Genomic DNA, 8,467 nt, shown 5'->3' with positions numbered 1-8,467 from the left:
CTATAAGGTTGTTTATAATAATAATAACCTTGGGTTGTGAAGTTACCAAGCTCATAAACCTGTTTAATAAATGTAATCAAACCCGCCAATACTGTTGAAAGATGTACAGGTTTCGTAAGTGGTTGCTTGACTTGTTATATATTCATGTACATGACGAGTGGTGGTAGTCAGCACTCACTCTTAGGCTCCACAGTGACACCTGACCTGGTCACATGGCATATTGAAGCTAACTCGAGCAAGTGCTTACTATGTGCGTGTTGCTTGCCTGCTCCCTTGTATGCGTGTCTGCTTCCTTGTTACCTCTCTCCCTTTTCCTCCCTTTCCCAATCCCTCCATCCTTTCCACTCTTCCTCCATCCCTCCCTCTGTGCCTGTGTGGTGCATATTAACTCTGAGATAATTCTCCCACTGCCCCAGACGATATACCAAGTTAGAAATAATTCCAACGACCCCAGAATCGCCACCTACCAGACGATATACCAAGTTAGAAATAATTCCAACGACCCCAGAATCGCCACCTACCAGACGATATACCAAGTTAGAAATCATTCCAACGACCCCAAAATCGCCACCTACCTTGCTTGTGGTCTAACAGCGTGACTATCGATTAGGAGAACACACCCCACGCTGTTGTGACACCGCCGTCCCTCGCTTTGATGGGGAGCTGTCTGTGCCCTACGCCGGAGGGGGCGAGACTGCCAACACCACACGGCCCTTCCACCATCAATAGTTCCCAGAGGGAGTGTTGACACGCCCGTCATGACCAGCCTGCAGCACACCTTCTTCTTAGATTCTTACTCTTGTGTTATTCTTTAGAGGCAGCTTCAAAGGAAAACATATCATAGCCAGAGCTTTACTTTACTATTTTACGTTGTCACAATTTGTGTGCGTGTAATAGCGAGCTCACAACGTTGTGGCAGCATAATAACGTGCTCACAACGTTGTGGCAACGTAATAACGTGCTCACAAGGTTGTGGCAGCGTAATAACGTGCTCACAACGTTGTGGCAGCGTAATAACGTGCTCACAACGTTGTGGCAACGTAATAACGTGCTCACAAGGTTGTGGCAGCGTAATAACGTGCTCACAACGTTGTGGCAACGTAATAACGTGCTCACAACGTTGTGGCAACGTAATAACGTGCTCACAACGTTGTGGCAACGTAATAACGTGCTCACAACGTTGTGGCAACGTAATAACGTGCTCGCAACGTTGTGGCAGCGTAATAACGTGTTCACAAGGTTGTGGCAACGTAATAACGTGCTCACAGCGTTGTGGCAACGTAATAACGTGCTCACAACGTTGTGGCAGCGTAATAACGTGCTCACAACGTTGTGGCAACGTAATAACGTGCTCACAGCGTTGTGGCAACGTAATAACGTGCTCACAACGTTGTGGCAACGTAATAACGTGCTCACAACGTTGTGGCAACGTAATAACGTGCTCACAACGTTGTGGCAGCGTAATAACGTGCTCACAGCGTTGTGGCAACGTAATAACGTGCTCACAACGTTGTGGCAACGAAATAACGTGCTCACAACGTTGTGGCAACGTAATAACGTGCTCACAACGTTGTGGCAGCGTAATAACGTGCTCACAACATTGTGGCAACGTAATAACGTGCTCACAGCGTTGTGGCAACGTAATAACGTGCTCACAACGTTGTGGCAATAATAACGTGGTCTAAACGTTGTAACAACGAAATACCGCATGAAAAGACCTTGTATACAAGGTCTTTTGTATACTGAAGTAAAAGTTGCCAGAAGTAAATACCATGCTAATCACTGCTGCAGCATGATTACGTTGTGAGAGTGCCGGTTATCTTGAGGTTATCTTGAGATGATTTCGGGGCTTTAATGTCCCCGCGGCCCGGTCCTCGACCAGGCCTCCACCCCCAGGAAGCAGCCCGTGACAGCTGACTAACACCCCGGTACCTATTTTACTGCTATTATGGTTGCAACAGTCCCGCGGGAAAGCTACAATAGGTACCTATAGCGAGTCAGTTTGCCAGTTGCGTGAGGTCCCTCCCCCACACCCCTCCCTACCCGCCTACCTGTAATCGCCCTTCCTTTTCAAAAACTTTCGTGTAACTAATTCCTTCCGAGTTCTCGCCGGCTACTTTTATTTTCATTTTCCTTCCAGCGAGGCCTTAATGCTGTCATCATCCATCAGGCGGCGCTGCCAGCGCTCCCGCCACCTCCAAATTGAGGACGTGCGCCTTGCTCCTCCACACTTTTTCCTCTCAAGTTTTTGTTGTCCACATTTCTCCTTCAACAATCTTGGGGAAAAATATTTTTTTCCCCGTATTTCTGGAAGCTCTCATACTCATGTTTGATATTGCTCTACATGACAGGTTATATTAACTTATTGTGTGTGTGTGTGTGTGTGTGTGTGTGTGTGTGTGTGTGTACTCACCTAGTTGTGCTTGCGGGGGTTGAGCTTTAGCTCTTTGCTTTTTAATGCCTCTCAACCGTCAATCAACAGGTGTACAGGTTCCTGAGCCTATTGGGTTCTATCATATCTACACTTGAAACTGTGTATGGAGTCAGCCTCCACCACATCACTTCCTAATACATTTATGTGTGTGTGTGTCTGTGTGTGTGTGTGTGTGTGTGTGTGTGTGTGTGTGTGTGTGTGTGTGTGTGTGTGTGTGTGTGTGTGTGTGTGTGTGTGCGTGTGTGCGCGCGCGCGTGTTTGTAATTTTATATCTATCACTGGAAATGTCTGTAAGAGGCTGGAGGCCAGACGCTTAGGGTTAGCTTCAGTAATTATTTTCATATTAATTGCTATTGAGTACGTGCCTAACATGGGTCCAGACTAACGTCAAAGACAGGACAGCCAAGTGACACTGTGCCACAGTTACCCCCTCACGAAAATCTCAAAACCTCGCAGTACCACATGATTCTGCTCCAAATTATTCTTTTGGCCATATTAGAAATTTTAAGTCCTGATCTCGCCAAAATTTTTAAAAACCTAATCATAATACTCATTAAACCCCACAAAAAAACTTTGAAATGGTTTTTCCCTTTATGGATTGTGTTGATGAATCAACTAGGTGAAGTGTTCTTTCAGTGTTGAGATTGAATCCTAATCTTGGATCTTGGTTCCTATTGTAGGATCTTGGATCTTGGATCCTATTGTAGGAGAGAGGAGGGAGAGGGGAAGGGAAGAAGTAGAGGGGGGAGAGAGGAAATTTAATGAAGGGCTTAAAGGGTAAGTATTATGAATGGATTTTTTTCCATGTTGGCGTGATCAGTGCTGAAGTTTTATGATATGGAAAAAATCATAATACTGAGTCAAGTCATATTGGGTTGGCGAGATTTTTCGTGGGGGTCACTTTTCATAACGTCATGTGGTTCTCTCTTACCTGATGCCAATCCCGACCTGTCTATGTTGGACATGTTCTTAATTGCAACTACTGGAACAAATTAGGTAAAGACACTCCCAGGCATCTGGCCTCCAACCTCGAACAGTCAGATATATATATATATATATATATATATATATATATATATATATATATCCACTTGTTCCGCTACGTTCGCGCCTCTGAGGCCAGTATCGGCTCCAAAGTATTGACCATTATTCTAGAATACATATTTATTGTACTTTTAACGACCCTCGCCATTTTGGCGGTCCTCGGAATTCTGGTTATCAATTATAATGACCTACAATTATAGCCCGTCTTCCCCAGTACGACCCCCTCAATAACTGTATATCCAGGTCCACAATTATTATTGATTGTATGGGCGAGAAGGCAGTGAAGGAACGGTGCTGTATTGTTAATCCTTCCCAGGAATCGAACCCACGTCCACCGGCTGGTGAAATGTTCACCACACCACAGCCCAATTCACACTATCTCCAACTCCTAGAAGCACCCACCTCCCCCACTCCCCCAACGCTATCATCCTTCCCTCATCGTTCCCTCATCATTTCTCACTACCATCACAGTGCTTCCCTTAATCTCCCCCCCACCCGGCTCCCCCCTCACAATTCTCCTCCCCCTACACAACACCCTCTCAACCTAGCCTGCATGCAGGCCACAGCAAGCAACACAAAAGGATGCACAAAGAGAAAGCTGGCCACGCTAGCTGTGTTTATGTTGGTGAGTGTAAATGATCACGCTGTTTACACTCACGCTCCCAACACACTCCTGCCACCTCCGAGGAGGAGGAGGAGGAGGAGGAGGAGGAGGAGGAGGAGGAGGAGGAGGAGGAGGAGGAGGAGGAGGAGAAGGAGAACTCCAGTTCCTTGCATCAACTCCTGTCTCAACCAGTACATATTCTTCTCATCCAGTCTTCTCTCTCTCATACATACATCATTATCTCTGCTTCAAATACTTCTTTTCTTGTAATTCCCCAGTCCGATTATCTTATGTCTGCACTAACACCATATGTACAAACGCACATACGCATATCTCCCCCCCCCCTCTCATTCACGTTTCTTTACCTCCCCTCCTTCACTCCTTTCCCTGTACCCCTTCCTTGCTTCCTTCCTTCCCACTCCGTATGTGGCGGACTGTATAATAACTTACTATGTACTGTAGCAGATCTCTGACCCTACAGTTGTGCGGCAGATGAGGAAGCGTGGTGGTGAGCACTGTAAACACACTACAATTACCTGTGGTTGATTGCTCAATAACTCACTACATTATATTTAGAACGGATCTCTAACCCAATGAAGGAGAGAAGAAAATGTATAAAATGCTTAATGTTGTATAAATGAATAGCCTCGTCTATGGCTGAAAACACACTAATAGACCACTTCTTACTTCCCAGCCATTTCTTCTCTTCACCCATCCCTCCCTTCCCTCTCTCCCTCCCTCCCTCTCACCTACCCCTCCCCCCCTCTCCCTCGTTATCCCCTTCCCTCCCTCCCTACGTCATCCCTTCACCTCCGTTATTGCACGGCTCGCTGGAGAAGGGAAGAAAAAGTCAACCCTTCTTTCTTTTATTTTCATTAGAGTAGAAGGCAATATCAGTTTTGGGAGGTGGGTACGTTTTGTGCTCTCAGCCGCCCACACCTTCCTGCCCCAACACTATATCCAAACCCCCTCTTTCACCCCCCCCCATCACCCCACCACCAATATGCAACCCCTTCTCCCCTCCCTTCCCCAAGTGCTACCATCCCCCCTAAAACCCCACCATCCCGCATGCAACTCGCCCCCCCCCCGCATGCAACCCCCCGACAACCACCACCCCGCATCAAAACACCCCCTTACACCCCTCCCCCCCCCCATCCCCAGCACCCCAGCCACCCCTCCCTCCCCCACACAGCCGTCTGCCAATATTTGAACAATAGACATGTAACATATAATACCTGAATATTTTGGTCCCTGTCGTGTCAAACGTTGCCAAGTGATGCTTCCTCTTTATTCTCTTCTCTCTCTCTCCTCTTCTCTCATGACTCCTTTCTCTCTCTCTCTCTCTTCTCTCATGACTCCTTTCTCTCTCTCTCTCTCTCTTTCCATCTATCTGTTTGTTGTTCCTCTCTTTATCCACGATTAAATACGAATCTTTATCGAATTCAGCTTTTTTTGGCATGTATAAGCCCAGATTCCCCCCCCCCCTTTATCCAAAACACTGCGTTGTATAACATTACCTTCCCCCATCCTTAACCCCTTTATACTGCCCATCCTCCCATCTGGATGAGAAACCTGACCCCAGCTCACCTAATACTCCTATCTAACGCCAATTCCCAACCCCCATTTTCTACTCCCATTAACTTCGCTACAATTTTCTAGACCAGTGTGTCCTGTCTCCTCGTTTACGCACTTGTTGCGTCTGTGTGTGTGTGTGTGTGTGTGTGTGTGTGTGTGTGTGTGTGTGTGTGAGACTCAGCCAATAGTGTAGCATAAAAGTGCCCCGATGAAGAAAAGTGAGCAAAAGAGTGAGGGAGAGACAGAGGGACACGGGAGAATCATCACTGCTGACGAAGGTCGAGAAAATCAACCCGTTCTCGCACTTGCTTATAGTCAATATTGGCTTATTTAATAAGTGCATATGTGACATACAAATTGATTGTAAATATTTTAGTTTACCTTGAAAAGCTTCATAGAAAACACCGACTTCGCCTAACCTTCTTAGTATGTTAAGATAAGCATCTTATTGCTTCTTAATTACTAATTACTTCTTAATTACTTAATTAATTATTACTTCTTAACTTCTTAATTACTTAATTGCTTGATTAATATTTACAATCAATTAGTATGTCACATATGCACTTATTAAATAAGCCAATATTGACAGTAAGCAAGTGCGAGAACGGGTCGAGAAACGCTAGAGAAACACCGAGCAAATGACTGTACTGAGGGGGAGAAAAATAACCAAGACCGGAGTTCAGCCATTTGATCATTCCGGAGCTGAGGGGATTCAGCTGCAAGGAAAGACTGAAGGAAATGTACCTTACCACACTTAAGGTGAACATGACAACGACATACAGGATTCTAGACAGTAGACAAAGAAGCAATCCCAGCACAAAGGGAGCACAGATGGATAATAAAACGCATACAAATCACCAATATATCAGGAGGAATATCAAACAGTTGAAAATATTAAATAAATTAGTGTTTAATCTCAATAAACAACTTGAAAGGCGGGGGTCTAGGAGCTGACGCTCGACCCTGCCAGCACGTAAACAAAGGCAGGGTACCCACAAGCCTCCACTCTCCGGCAGCAGACAATAACAGACCATTTGGACGGGAATAAAACTCGTGTACACACTATCACCTTTACGCCAATGGCCATGTTTCCGCAATACATTATGATCTGCATAACGTGTGGGGCTTACACACCTGTCTGGTGGTGTGGGGCGTCGCTTACACACCTGTCTGGTGGTGTGGGGCGTCGCTTACACACCTGTCTGGTGGTGTGGGGCGTCGCTTACACACCTGTCTGATGGTGTGGGGCGTCGCTTACACACCTGTCTGGTGGTGTGAGGCGTCGCTTACACCCCTTGTCTGGTGGTGTGGGGCGTCGCTTACACACCTGTCAAGTAGTGTGTGGCGCCACTTACACACCTGTCTGGTGGTGTGGGGCGTCGCTTACACACCTGTCTGGTGGTGTGGGGCGTCGCTTACACACCTGTCTGGTGGTGTGGGGCGTCGCTTACACACCTGTCTGGTGGTGTGGGGCGTCGCTTACACACCTGTCTGGTGGTGTGGGGCGTCGCTTACACCCCTTGTCTGGTGGTGTGGGGCGTCGCTTACACACCTGTCAAGTAGTGTGTGGCGCCACTTACACACCTGTCGGGTGGTGTGGGGCGTCGCTTACACACCTGTCTGGTGGTAAGTGACACATATTATCAGGGGGTCGTCCCCACGAATGGTCGTTCACATGACTGGTCGACCCCACGAGAAGTCGTCCACAGCAGATATCGTGCTCCAGCAACAGTCATTTACAAAATTCGTTCACGAGAATGGTCGTCCTCCCTGGAGTAGTCGTCCCAACATCTGTATATACATATAACCGCATGCACGACGACTAGAACCCGGTAGCCTGTACGACTCGCCAATTCTATTTCCAATAAGGGAATTATATTACTTCACACAGCTCCAGCCCCACCGTAATTATCAAAGTCAAGCGAGATCATCTCAGAATGAGATTAGATTACCCTTTTAATTAAATTGATTACCTTTAAATCCCTCCAATTTCGCACAGTATTCACTGATGCCACACAATCATTTGAAAGTTTTCATTCGAGAATGTTTGCCACATCAAGCGCTTAGGCTATCAAGTTCACGCCGTTGGAGAGATTCGCTTATAAACTTAGCTTCGGTCATGTTATCTTTCAATATAACGCAAGATTCATACCAGGTCATAGCACACACTAGACTGTCCGTTATTGGGTATAAAACCAGCCCAACCCAAGCCAACATTACCTATCCCACAGCAATGAATCAATGAGTGAATCGATATATGAATGAGGAATTAATAAATCAAGTTTATGAATGAATCAATGAACCAGTCAATAAATCAAAGAATGAATCAATAAATCAAAGAATGAATGAATAAGTCAAAGAAGGAATGAATCAGTAAATCAACAAATCAAAGAATGAATGAGTAACTAAATCAAAGGAATAATGAATCAGTAAATCAAACAATGAATGAATCAAACAATCAATATATTGTATGACTATAAACTACATCTTAGCAACGTCTACACTGAGTGAAGGCTTGAGAGGCATCTACACATAAGGGACAATATAAGACTTATACACCACATTACTAGGGCTTTAAAGCCAGAGTTCACTGTAATTTATAGACAAAATCTTTACATGCTAATAAAGTTAATACAGTTTAAAGCTAACTCGAAGTTGAGAGAAACTTTAAACTCATGACCAGCTTAGTTAAGTTTAAGGTGCATGGGACTACGCAATTAAGTCGAAATACAGCTGTAGTTTACTAAAAGGCTTAAAATACAACAACGATAAAGTATACATTAAAAATACATTTAAGGCTAGTGAAAATA

The sequence above is a fragment of the Procambarus clarkii genome, chromosome 82 (assembly GCF_040958095.1).
Source record: "Procambarus clarkii isolate CNS0578487 chromosome 82, FALCON_Pclarkii_2.0, whole genome shotgun sequence".
Lineage (NCBI taxonomy): Eukaryota > Metazoa > Arthropoda > Malacostraca > Decapoda > Cambaridae > Procambarus > Procambarus clarkii.
Note: the sequence above shows the minus strand (reverse complement) of the source record.